The sequence below is a fragment of the Petaurus breviceps genome, unplaced genomic scaffold (genome assembly GCF_028583685.1).
Source record: "Petaurus breviceps papuanus isolate PSGF00001 unplaced genomic scaffold, PetGlider_PUasm1.0 91041, whole genome shotgun sequence".
NCBI lineage: Eukaryota > Metazoa > Chordata > Mammalia > Diprotodontia > Petauridae > Petaurus > Petaurus breviceps.
The window spans coordinates 28831978-28846390 of record NW_027187400.1 but is presented as its reverse complement, the minus strand read 5'-3'; the positions used below and the strand labels follow the sequence as shown (position 1 = coordinate 28846390).

Here is a 14413-nt window from a genome sequence, read left to right as displayed (position 1 = left end):
AAAAGGCTCCGGGTGGACAAGTGTGGGAGAAATCCCAAGCCCGCTGCGCGGGCTTGGGGCAGTGGCCGCTGCAGTCTCGCACCGCCACAGGGGCCGCCTCGCCTCGCCCCGCCCCGCCCCTCCCCGCCTCGTCCCGCCTCGCGTCACCTCGCGTCACCTCGCCGGGCCAGATCGGGCCGGACCGGGCCGGACCGGGCCGGGCCTCCCTCGGCGGCTTGCAGCGACGGGCGTGGAGTTCACTTGGCTGCCATCATGACCGCGGCGGCCGCAGCTCCCCACAGTTGCAAGTTCTTTCCGATTTCTCCACCACTTGTCCACCCGGAGCCTTTTCTTCTTCTTTCCAAGGACACTGAGCTCAACATCGATATGGCTGAAATCCCTATGGAGGATTCCTCTGGACAATAAATGTCCAACCCTTAAGGGAGATGTCAACATTTTCCGGGATGTTGAAGGTCTGGCTGCTTAGAATGATCTTTCTGGTAGCAAATGGGTCAAAGATTGGGGGGAGTAGCTTTTTGACAAAATATTTTTACCCTTTGATCCACACCTGTGATTTCATAGATGTGGAGAATTCCTTTTGTGGAAATGCCCTCCCCCCCAATCATATCTGCTACTCACCAGTAATCTTGTCTGCCCAGGGCAGATTTTGAGTGACTTAGGTGAGGTCCTACAAGCTGGAATGTATCAGAGGAGGGGCTTGAACCCATGTCTGGGTCTCTCCACTAGATTACACTGCCTCTTTTGCAGACCTTAAATTGCTATACAAATGTCAGCTGTGGTTATTATTCCCCCTTATCCATCAGGGCTGATTTGGTGGATCAGGGTAGAGATATCATTTGATAAATGTTCTTTGTCCCATGGACTGAAAACATTTTGGAGACCATGTATCCTGTTGTAAAATCCCTTTATAAGATTTCTCTAGAACACATCAGAACAATGACTGAATCCTGTTACATCTCTGAGTTTCCTAAGTTAGTGATGCCCAATGAATTTAGGCAACATGGTCTTCTCAAGTAGGGAAGTACAAGAAATGGCCCAGGTTGGAGTTTATCTCAGAGCCATTGGACCTAGAGCTGGAAGGGCTTCAAAAATCATTTAGTGCAAACCCTTCCATTTATAGATGAAGATACCACTAAACTCATGGCACTTATTGGCTGTGTGACCTTGGGCAAGTCACTTAACCCACAGTTTCCTCATCTGTAAAATGAACTGGAGAAAAAATGGCAAACCACTCCAGTATCTCTGCCAAGAAAACCCCAGATGGGGTCACAGTCAGAAACTACTGAAATGACTAAACAACAAGAGCATACGTGTGAAGTCATGCAAAACATTAGTTCTATATTAGTTGTGTTGTAAAAAAAAAAAAAAGCCCAAACAAAACAGAACAATAAAAATAAAGAAAAATTTTACAAGTACGCTTCAATCTGCATCCAGGCTTCATCAGTTCCATTGATTCCTTTGATATTCTTGACCTTTTGTTCAAATGACTTTTGTTACTATGTTTTCTACCTCTATAAAATAATTCATTGGTAGTTTGATTGCTATGATAACTGAATAAATAAATTAACTTAGGTAGAATTGTCATTTTTATTATATTGCCTTGACTTTTATTATATAATTTGATTATATAAAATTAATTGCATGAGCAATTAATATTTCTCCAATTGTTTTAGATCTGTCTTTATTTGTGTGAAAAGTGTTTTTGTAATTGTGTTCATATAATCCCTGGTTTTGTTTTGGCAAGTAGACTCTCAAGTAGTTTATATTGTCTTGTTATTTTAAATGGAATTTCTCCTTCTATCTCTTGCCGCTGGGTTTTGTTGGTAGCATATAAAAATGCTGATAATTTGTATGGCTTATTTTATATCCTGCAATTTTGCTAAAATTCTGATTGTTTCAAATAATTTTTAGTTGATTTTCTAGGATTCTCATCTGGAAAGAATTCAAGGTCTCAGGCTTAATTGAAGTAAGAGTTGTAGAAGTTTATTGTTACGCTTCTATAAGAAGCGGGCAAGAGTCCTTTAGGGGACCTGCAAGTGAGAGGGGTACAGGCTTATACTTTTAAAGGGTAGGGCTGCCATTGTAAAGGCTGACCAGATGGAGGGAAGGGACCTCAGTGCATAGATAAAGGTTAGAGATGACTGAGAGGAATTTGTGACTTTAGTGCATAAATAATTTAGATGAGATTTGGGCCAGACCTGAGGAGACATGAAGAGATTAAGTAAGAACAAAGGAGTCACAAGTTGTTACCTAGGCAGAGTGCGGATAGGGGGAAGGGGCAGAGTTTGAGGCTGGGAAAGGGATTTTACAGATTACAATTTTACAATACAAATTGCAGTTACAGTTGTACAAACTGGTTTTACAAATTGGTTTTACAAATTGATTTAGACCCTAGGTACCCCATCAATGATATATGATCTTTGTGATATATTGCTTCAGTCTTCTTGCTAGTATTTATTTAAAATTTTTGCATCAATATTCATTAAGGAAAATGGTCTATAGTTTTCTTTTTCTACTTTCCCTGGTTTAGGTATCAAAATAATATTTGTGTCATAAAAGGAATTTGGAAGGACTACTTCTTTGCCTATTTTTCAAATCATTTATATAGTATTGGGATTAATTGTTCCTTAAATGTTTGATAAAATTCACTTTCAAGTCCATCTGTTCCTAGAGATTTTTCCTTAGGCATCTCACTGATGGCTTGTTCAATTTCTTTTTTTTTTTTTTGAGATAGGATTATTTAAGTATTCTGTTTCCTCTTCTGTTGATCTGAGCAGTTTATAATTTTGTAAATATTCACCCACTTCACTTAAATTGTCAGTTTTACTGGTATATATTTGGGCAAACTAACTCCCAATAATTGCTTTAATTTCATTTTCTTTTTTTTTTTTTAAAGCAATTAGAGTTAAGTAACTTGCTCAAGGTTACAAGGCCAGTTATTTCTGGGTGTGGTGCTAAGTGTCTGAGTCTGGATTCGATCCCCCAGGTCATCCCCACACTGGAGCCTGTGCTCTTACTCACTGTGCTACCTGACTGCCCTTTAATTTCATTTTCATTGGCAATGCATTTACTCTTTTCATTTTTGATACTTGGTTGTTTGGTTTTCTTCTTTTTTAAAAAATCAAATTAACCAATGTTTATCTTTTTTTCATAAAACCAGCTTCCAGTTTTATTTATTAGCTAGATGGTTTTCTTACATTCAGTTTTATTAATCTCTCCTTTGATTTTCAGAATTTCATTTTGGTTTTAAAATGGAGATTTTTAATTTGTTCTTTTCCTAGTTTGTTTGTTTTTTAGTTGCAGGCCCAGTTCATTGATTTGCTCTTTCTTTTATTAATGTGTGCATTTAGAGATATGAAATTTCCCCTACATACTCCTTTGGATTCATCTCACAAATTTTGGAATTTTATCATTCTCTTTAATGAAATCATTGATTATTTCTCTGATTTGTTCTTTGACCCATTCATTCTTTACCATTACATTGTTTAGTTTCCAGTTAATTTTTAAACTATGCTTCCATGGCCCTTTAGTAAATGTAATTTTTATTGCATTGTGATCTAAAAAGTGTACATTTAATATTTCTGCATTTTCTTGTGAGGTTTTTATGTCCTAATATATGGTCACTTTTTGAAAGTGACATGTACAATTGAAATAAAGGTATATTCCTTTCTATACCCATTCAGTTTTCTCCAGAGGTCTATCATATATAACTTTTCTAAGATTCTATTTATCTCCTTGACTTACTTATTTCATGGTTAGATTTATTTAGCTTTGATAGGGCAAGGTTAAGATCCCTCACTTTTGTAGTTTTGCTATTTCTTCCTTTAATTCATTTAGCTTTTCCTTTAAGAATTTGGATGCTATGTAATTCACTGCATATATGTTTAGTATTGATATTATATCATTGTCTGTGGTTCCTTTTAGCAAAATGTACCTACCCTACTTATCACTTTTAATTAGGTCTGTTTTTGCTTTGTTTTACATTATGATTGCTATCTCTGCCTTTTTTCTCTTCAGCTGATACATAATAGATTTTGCTCCAGCCCCTTATTTTAACTCCGTGTATGTCTCTCTGTTTCAAGTGTATTTCTTATAAATATATTGTTTGATTCTGTTTTCTAATCCATCCTGCTATTTGCTTCCATCTTATGAGTGAGTTCATCCCATTCATAATCATATTTAAGATTACTAACTGCATTTTCATCCATCTTGTTTTCTTTTATTTATCCTTCTCTCTTTCTATCCTCTCCCTCCTCTCAAGTCTGTTTTGCTTGTGACCATTGCCTTCTTTTATCCCACCCCTTTCTTTTGTCTCCTTCCTCTTTTATTTCCTTTTTAGGCAAGATAGATTTCTAATTCCAATTGAGGATCTATTATACATATACACACATACATGTTTATACACAGATGTATGTATATATGTGTGTATACATACATATATATACACATATATTTCCCTCTTTTGAAATAACTTAGATGTGAGGTTCAAGCATTGTGCCCTCCCCCCTTTTCCCCTTCCCTGTAAAATTTCTTTCTTGTGTGAATTTTTTATGAGATAATATTCCCCACAGCTCTGGTCTTTTCATCAGGATTGTCTGAAAATATTCTATTTCATCATATATCCATTTTCTGGGGCGGCTAGGTGGTGCAGTGAATAGAGCACCGGTCCTGGAGTCAGGAGGACCTGAGTTCAAATCCATCCTCAAACACATTTACTAGCGTGTGACTTTGGGAGAGTCACTTAACCTCAAACAGACCTCCAAAAAGCAATAATAATAATAATAAATATCCATTTTCTCCCTTGAAGGATTATACTCAGTTTTCCTGGGTAGGTTATTCTTGGTTGTAATCTCAGCTCTTTTGATTTCCAGAATACCATATTCCAAGTCTTCCACTCCTTTAATGTGACAGCTGCTAATAAATCTTGTGTGGTGATGATTGTGTGACTCCAAGGCATTTGAAGGGTTTCTTTCTGGCTGCTTGAAGTATTTTCTCATTGACCTCGGAGCTCGGGAATTAGACTATGATATTCCTAGGAGTTTTCATTTTGGAATATTTTCAGGTGGTGGATTCTTTCAATTTCTATTTTGTCCTCTGGTTTGAGGATACTTCTACTTTCCATTGCTTATTTGTATTTAATGGCTTTTGTCTCCTTCAAACTATGAGCTCCTCAAGGAAATTGATTATCTTTTGCTTTTGTATACCCAGCACTTAGCACAGTGTCTGGCACACAGTAGGAGCTTAATATTTATTGACTGACTGATCTCTACCTGGGTAACTTTTTGTACAGTTCTGGGGTGGAAGAAGTAATTTACTGTAGTTTCTTTTTTTTTTTTAAGTTTTATATATTTTTCCAATTATATTTAAAAACAATTTTTAACATTCATTTTTTAAAAATTTAGTTCCAAATTCTCTTCCTCCTTTCCTCTCCTTCCCCTTACTTGAGAAGGCAAGCAATTTGAATTAGATTATATATGAGTAGTTGTGCAAAATGCATTTCCATGTTAGTCACATTGCAAAAGAAAACACAGACCCAAAAGAAAAATAAAGTTTAGAAAAAGTATATTTTGATCTGCATTCAGACTCCTTTTTCTGAAAGTGGATAGCATTTTTCATCATGACTCCTTTAGAAATTGTCTTGGATCTGTATTGATGAGAAAAGCTAAGTTATTCACAGTTGATCATCCTTACAATATTGCTGTTACTATGTACCATGTCCTCCTGGTTCTGCTCACTTCACTTTGCATCAGTTTATGTAAGTCTTTTCAGGTTTTTCTGAAAGCATCCTGCTTGTCATTTCTTATAATACAATAATATTCCATCACAATCATATACCACAACCTATTCAGCCATTCCCCAATTGATGGACATCCCCTTAATTTCCAATTTTTTATCAGAGTTCTTGTTCCAAAAACTTGGATCTTTGGGCTTAGCAAACACTAGATTATTGTGGTCATTTGCTATTATGTGTACTGTACTTAAATCTATTCCACTGATCCACCACTCTATTTCTTAATCAATATTAGATTGTTTTAATGATTACCACTTTGTAATAGTTTGATATCTGGTACTGCTAAGTCACCTTCCTTCACATTTTTTTATTGATTCCTCTGATATTCTTGACATTTTGTTCTTCCAAATGAATTTTATTATTTTTCTGGCTCTATAAAATATTTTTGTTAGTTTGGCATGGCACTGAATAAGCAAATTAATTTAGGTAGAATTGTCATTTTAATTTTATTGGCTCAGCCTACCCACAAGAATATTTTTCCAATTCTTTACATCTGACTTTGGGTGAAGTGTTTCATAGTTGTATTCATATAGTTCCTAGGCTTGTCTTATCTATCTTGTGCTGCTGGATTTTGTTGGTAGTATCTGGAAATGTTTATGATTTATGGGGGTTTATTTTATATCTGACAACTTTGCTGAAGTTTTAATGATTTCAACTAGTTTTTTAGTTGACTCTCTAGGATTCTCTAAGTGTACCATTATACCACCTGCAAAAAGTGATTGTTTCCTCATTGCTTATTCTAATTTCTTCAATTTCTTTTTTTTCATTTTATTATTATAGCTAGCATTTCTAGTACAATATTACTATAGTCCTGTACTTGAAAAGTAGGGGTCTACTCAAGATTTTATCAAATCATTGTCAGACTTCATTAAGGTCCTTAGTCAGATTGGCTTTCACTTTGGTTAAAGGTCATGTGGTCTATCTTGCTTAAATAGTATGATAAAAGAATTATGGGAAAAAGCATGGTAGGCTTATGCCAATTCTGGGAATCACATTTTAGGAAAACACTGATATATACTGGTCGATGTCCAAAGGAAGGAAACCAGGATAGAGAGGGGCCCTGAGGCCCAGTTATAGAAAACAATGGTTAAAGGAACTGGGGGTATTTTAATTGAGAGAAAAGAAAAGGGGGAGGGAAACTGGAGGCACATGAAAGTTGTACTCAAGTATTTATTTGAAAAGCTGTCATCTAAGGGCAAATAGGTGGCACAGTGGATAGAGCACTGGCCACTCAGGAGGGCGTGAGTTCAAATCTGACCTCAGTTAGTAGCTGTGTGACACTGGCAAGTCACAACCCTGATTGACTCAAAAAGGAAAAGAAAAGGGGAGATGGAGCCAAAATAACAGAGTGAAAGTAGGGACTTACCTGAGCTCTCCCACAAAGTCCTTCAGGCACCTTTAAAAAGTGAATCTAAACAAATTTTAGAGTGGTAGAATCCACTAGGGACAGAGTATGGCATATTTCCAGCCCAGGACAACACAGAAAGTCAACAGGAAGGATCTGTTATACCAGACTGGGGGCGTATGGAGCTCATGGGCTACACCAGCACAGACCTGACCATAGCAGAGTTGAAGTGAGCCGTGGTGGACTGAATCACCCCTGGCAGTAGCAATTCCCAAGCCTTTCAGTGCAGGACAGGATTCTGTCGGGGCTCTGTGAGAGACAAGTGCAGGGTCTGTGGCAGCAGCAGAACTACTCCTGTGGCTATCAGCCTTCAGCATGAATATTTAAAAGTTACCTACTTGAACTTCTGGGAGCCAACATGGTGGAGTAAACCATAAGTGCTCTCATTCCCCCCTTGTTAACCTTGAGAAATCCAGAAAATATTGCCCCAGGAAAAATTCTGGAATAGTAGAACCAGTAGAAGGGGCACAGCAGTCTTTTAGCTCAGGAGATCAACAGGAAGGGTCCCTCTTGTTGTGGCTGAAGGAGACCAGTGCAGGATGGGAGGCATCACAGCAAGCCCCACCTCAGTGGGAGGGCTTGGATGGGAGGCATCCAGCAAGAACCAGGGAGAGATCCTGAGCCCCAGGGGGGTGGAGTTGGCAAGTGCCAACACCAGGACCCCAGGTGTGCCTTAGCACAGCCAGGGGGATTGGCAGACACCAGTGTAGATGGGCATCCCTCACTGGCTGAGCCTACCTGAACTCTAGCCCAGGGTTGGGGAAGTGGAGACCTGAGGTGGCCAGATCACCCCTCCCCTATACCTCATGCTGTGAGCTTCAGTGTAACCCCCAGGGAAACTCAGAAAGACATTACCTGGTCTCAGCCTTGGCACACACCAGTCAGCTCCAGCTTAGTACCAGGTGAGCTGCAGGATTATATAGCTTCTGACAGAACCAGACGCCACAGAACATAAAGCCAGTAACCAGACCCCTAGCTCCCAGCACAAGAAGCATGGGACAGAGCTCCCTGTGCCCCAGAAGCAGAGATTCACTTTAAAAACCAGAAAATAGCAAATCACAATGGGCAAAAAGCAAGGCCCATAGAATCTTTTTTTTTTTTTTTTGCTTTTTGGAGGGCAATTGTGGTTAAGTAACTTGCCCAAGGTTATACAGCTAGTTTTTGTGTGTGTGTGGGTGTTAAGTGTCTGAGGCCAGAACCGAACTCGGGTCCTCCTGACTCCGGTGCTGGCGCTTTACTCACTGCAGCACCTAGCCACCCCTAGACCATAGAATCTTACTATGGAGACGGAGAAGATCAAAATACAAATTCAGAAGAGGACAGCATTGATACTATACCCACATCTGAAACCTCAAAAGGGAATATGGGCATTCTTGGAAGAGCTCAAGAAGGATTTTAATTAGAGAGGTAGAAGAAAATTTGACCAATTATTTTAAAAATATAATTGCTGAAATGGGAAAAAAAAACTTCATTGAAGAGATCAACTTCTTAAAAAATAAAATTGACCAAATGGATAAGGAGGTACAAAATCTAATTGGAGATAATAAATCCTTAAAAGAAAAAATTGGCCAAATGGAAAAGGAGGTACAAAAGTTAACTGAAGGAAACAATTCATTAAAAATTAGAATTGGAAAAGTAGAAGCTAATGACTCTATGAAGCATCAAGAATCAGTCAAACAAAATCTAAAGAATGAAAAAATAGATGAAAATGTAAAATATCTCATTGGAAAAACAACTGACCTGAAAAATAGATCCAGGAGAGATTTAAGGATCATTGGCCTACTGGAAAGTCATGATGAAAAAAAGAGCCTGGATAGTATCTTCCAAGAAATTATCAAGGAAAACTCCCAAGGTCCTAGAAACATTTACCCAGGTGGTAAAATAGTCATCCAAAGAATTCACCAATCACCTCCTGAAAGAGATCCCAAATTGAAAATACCAAGGAATACTGTAGCCAAATTCCAGAATTATCAGGTCAAGGAGAAAATAATGTAAGCAGCCAGAAAGAAACAATTCAAATATCACAGACCTACAGTCAGGATCACACAGGACCTTTCAGCTTCTACATTAAAAGATCAGAGGGACTGGAATACAATATTCCGTAAGGCAAAGTAGCTTGAACAACAAGGGATCAACTACCCAGCAAAACTGAACATAATCTTTCAGGCAAGGAGAAGGATATTCAATGAAATAAGGGACTTCCAGACCTTCCTGACAAAAAGGCCAGAACTCAATGGAAAATTTGATCTTCAAATACAAGACTCAAGAGAGACACAAAAAGGTAAACAGGAAAAAGAAAAAAGAAAAAAAACCTTGTCATTCAATAGAGTAAATAAACTGTTTACATTTTTATATGGGAGGATAATACTTGTTAATTTTGAGAATTATATATTTATTACTACATCTAAAAGGGATATACAAAGATAGAGGGTGTGGGTATAAATTAACTGATGTGATGATAAAAAACCTAAATAATGGGGTGGCTAGGTGGCACAGTTAATAGAACACCAGCCCTGGAGTCAGGAGGACCTGAGTTCAAATCCCACTTCAGACACAACACAAAATATAGCCATGTGACCTTGGGCAAGTCACTTAACCCCAAGTGCCCTACCTTCCCCCCTCCAAGAAGCAAAAAAAAAAAAAAATGCAAAAATCTAACTAAGGGGTACAAAGGGATTGTAATGGGAGAAGAAAGGAAGAGGCAGAAAAGGTTAAATTGCATCACATGAAGAGGCACAAAACATTAGAGTAGAGGGAAAGAAGGGAGGGAGATCAGCATTGTTTGAGCTTTACTCTCATCTCATTTGATTCAAGGAGGGACTAACATACATCTAGGTAACTAACTTGCCCTGCAGGCAGTAGGAGGGGAAAGGGAAAAGAAAAAGGAGAGGGGTTATAAAAGGGAGGGAAGATTGGGGGAGGCAGTGATCAAAAGCAAAACTTTTGAAGGGGAGAAGGGAGAAAGGAGAAATACAAACATAAATGGGGGAGGGGAATAGGATGGAGAAAAAGACACAGATAATGATCATAACTGTGAATGTGAAAGGGATGAACTCTCCCATAAAATGGAGTCAGGTAGAAGAATGGATTAAAGACCATAATCCTATAATATACTGTCTACAAGAAACACATCTGAAACAGGGGGATACACACAGGGTAAAGGTTGGAGTAAACTATGCTTCAGCTGAAGTAAAAAAAAAAAAGCAGGGGAAGCAATCCTAATCTCAGACAAAGCAAAAGCAAAAATAGATCTAATCAAAAGAGATAAGGAAGGGAACTACCGTGTTTCCCCGATAAGACCTATCCCGAAAATAAGCCCTCCCCTTACTGTGTAAGATTCCTCTAAAATAAGCCCTCCCCCGAAAATAAGCCCTTTTGAGATTGCTATTGTAGTGAAGGTGATCCCCTGCGCTACACGTTACATTACAGTACCCTCTGTATGCACCGTCCCCCCCACCCAGGTGAAACGCACGCTGCACTCCGAGCTGCATCCAATCAGAGCTGCAGCAGTGAGCGCATCATCCTGTTCTTTATTGAATTCATTATTGAATAAAGGTACATTTTTTTGTTCACATTTACCTGTTTATTAAAATTGCTGTCAATGTTCATTAAAATAAGCCCTCCCCTGAAAATAAGCCCTCTGCTGTTTTTCTGTCCAAAAAAATAATAAGACAGTGTCTTATTATCGGGGAAACACGGTATATACTGCTAAAAGGCACCACAGACAATGAAGTAATATCATTACTAAATATATATGCACCAAGTAGTACAGCATCCAGATTCTTAGAGGAAAAGTTAAGGGAGATACAGAAAGAAATAGATAGCAAAACTATACTAGTGGGGGCTCTCAACCTTCCCCTCACTGAACTTGATAAATATAACCTCAAAATAAACAAGAAAGAAGTTAAGGGGGGGGAATAGAATTTTAGAAGAGATAGATATGGTAGACCTCTGGAGAAAATTGAATAGGGACAGAAAGGAATATACCTTTTTCTCATCGATACCTAGCACATACGCAAAAACTGACCATGAACTAGGTCATAGAAACCTGACAATCCAGTGCAGAAAGGCAGAAGTATTAAATGCATTCTTTCCAGATCATGATGCAATAAAAATTATGTGAATAAAGGGCCATGGAAAAATGGACTAAAAATTAATTGGAAACTAAATAATCTAATCCTAAAAAATGAGTGGGTCAAACAACAAATCATAGAAACAATCAATAACTTCATTCAAGAGAATGACAATAATGAGACAACATACCAAAACTTACAGGATGCAGTGAAAGTGGTTCTTAGGGGAAGTTTTATATCTCTCAATGGTACTTTATAAAACAGAGAAAGAGGAGGTCAATGAATTGAGCTTGCAACTGAAAAAGCTAGAAAAAGAACAAATTGAAAATCTCCAATTAAATACTAAATTAGAAATGCTGAAAACCAAAGGAGAGATTAATAAAATTGATATCAAGAAAACGATTGAACTAATAAATAAAACTAAGAGCTACTTTTATGAAAAAAAATTAATAAGGCCCTGGTCAATTTTGCTTTAAAAAAAGAAAGAAGTGGGGTAGCTAGGTGGCACAGTAAATAGAACACCAGCTCTGAAGTCAGGAGGACCTGAGTTCAAATTTGACCTCAGACACTTAACACTTATGCTGTGTGACTTTGGACAAGTCATTTAACCCCAATTGCCCTGCCTTCCTCTCTCCAAAAAACACACACACTAAAACAAAAGAAAACTGAATTACCAGTATCAAAAATGAAAAGGGTAAATTCACCTCCAATGAAGGAAGTTAAAACAATAATTAGGATTTTGCCCAATTGTATGCCCATAAATTTGACAATCTTAGGGAAATAGACAAATTATCTACAAAAAGATAAATTGCCCAGATTAATAGAAGAGGAAGTAAAATACTTAAGTAACCTCATCTCAGAAAAAGAAACTGAATAAGTCATCAATGAACTCCCTAGGAAAAAATTTCCAGGGCCTGATGGATTTACAAATGAATTCTATTTGTTTTAAATTTAAATTTATTTATTTACTTTTAATTTACAACATTCAGTTCCACAATCCCTTGAGCATCAAATTTTCTCCCCCTCCATCTCCTCCCCTCCCCCATGACAGCATGCAATCAAATACAGGTTCTACAAATACCTTCACAGTGAACACTAGTCAAGTTGTGAAGAAGGATTATAACCAACAGAGTGAACAATGAGAAAGAAGGGACAAAACAAAACAAAACACAAAAGCTAGAGAGCAAGTGGTTTGCTTCACTCTGCATTCAGACTCTGCAGTTCTTTCTCTGGATGCGGACAGCATGAGTCTTTTGGAGTTGTCTTACAGCCTTGCATTGCTGAGGGGAGCCCAGTCTATCAGTCAGTCATCACGGATACAATGTATCTGTAATCACGTACAGTGTTCTCCTGGTTCTGCTCCCCTCACTCAGCATCAGTTTATACAAATCTCTCCGGGATATTATGAAGTCCTTCTGCTCCTCATTTCTTATGGCACAATAGTACTCCATTACATTCATATACCACAACTTGTTTAGCCATTCCCCAATTCATGGGCATCCCCTCAATTTCCAACTCTTGGCCACCACAAAAAGAGTTTCTATAAATATTTTTTTGTATGTGGATCCTTTTCCCATTTGTATGATCTCTTTGGGATATAGCCCTAGAAATGGTATTGCTGGGTCAAAAGGTATGTACTTTTATTGTGTGTGTGTGTGAAAAAAACCTAGGCCGCCAAACTTTTATTTTCGCCCCCAGCTCCAGGTGCAATGTCTGAAGGGCAGACTCTGGGTACAGTGCTGGTCACACACACACTCATGCTACAGGCTGAGAGAAGGGAGCAGGGACTTACCTTCAGGGTAGGACAGCCCCGAGCAGAGACGCAGGTGGAGGGCCATCCTGGAAGGAGGGGGAGGACAGGGGACCGATCAGGGGTGGGGGCTATTTCTTGGCAAAAGAGATCTTCATGGCATTGTTCTGGGTGATCTTGAAGCCCTGCAGGGCATCTCGGGCAGCCCCAGCCTGCACTTGTTGTCAAACTCCACCAAAGCAATGTCATGGTGCCCGGGGACCAAACACACCTCCTTGAAGCCAGAGAACTGATTGAGGAGCATGGACAGCATGAGCTCATTCGTCTCCTCACTTAGGTTGGTGAGGAGCAGGATATGGTTGGGTGGGTTTTCAGACAGCGGCATCTGTCCAGGCATCATCTGTTGCGGGGGCATGGCGCCAGGTGAGATCTGTCCAGGGGCCAGGCCAGGTGGGGGCATCATCCCTGGAGGAGGCATATATGGTGGTTGCCCTAGAATATGGTGCATGATGTGGGGGGCCTGGGTCATGGGTGGCATCCCCGGGACGGGCTGGACTGCAGCCACAACTGGGGCAGCTGCCCTGCCTGGAACAGCCTTCTTGACCACTGGCGTTTCTTGGCCCTTGGGTTTTCTCTTCTCCCGCTTTCGATCACGTTCCACGTAGGTGCCCTTCATCTTGGCAATGATGTCCGAGTCTGACTTGGCATACTGAATTCTCACGGGTTTGTCATAGAATGGAAAACCCTGCACGGAGCGTAGAGCATTGGTGGCACTGCTGATCTCCTTGAAGATGACAAATGCTTGTCCCCTCATCTTCAGCCTCCTCGATACCATGATGGGAGAAGGCGGCAAAGAGAGATTTCTTCAGTTCATCCTTCTTTATCTTCTCATTGAGGTTATTGGTGTAAATGGCATGGTTCGGACGTGACTCAGGTACTGCCAGGGTGGAAAACTCGAGTTTGGCTAATGGCGCGCGTCTGCGAGTCCCGTCGGCAGCTCTCTTGGTATGCGCTTTTTTATAGCCCAGAATGGTTGAATCAATTCACAACTCCACCAACAATGCATCAGTGTTCCAATTTTTCCACATCTTCTCCAGAATTTATCATCTTCTTGTTTTGTCGTCTTAGCCAATCTGACTGGTGAGATGTGGTACCTCAGAGTTTGGATTTGCATTTCTCTAATCAATAGTGATCTAGAGCATTTTTTCACATGTTTATAGATATCTTTAATTTCTTCCTCTGAAAACTTGTCTGTTCATATCCTTTAACCATTTATCAATTGAGGAATGACTTGTATTCTTATGGATTTGACTCAATTCTCTGTATATTTTAGAAATGAGGTATTTATCAGAGACACTGGTTGTAAAAATTCTTTCCCAATTATCCACTTCCCT

At 39.2% G+C, this 14413-nt stretch overlaps 1 pseudogene; it reads right to left on the bottom strand.

Annotated features, from left to right (window-relative positions):
* Positions 1 to 12907: 12907 nt before the first annotated feature.
* On the bottom strand, positions 12908 to 13928 carry LOC138153890 (U1 small nuclear ribonucleoprotein A pseudogene; annotated as a pseudogene).
* Between the last annotated feature and the right edge of the window lie 485 nt (positions 13929 to 14413).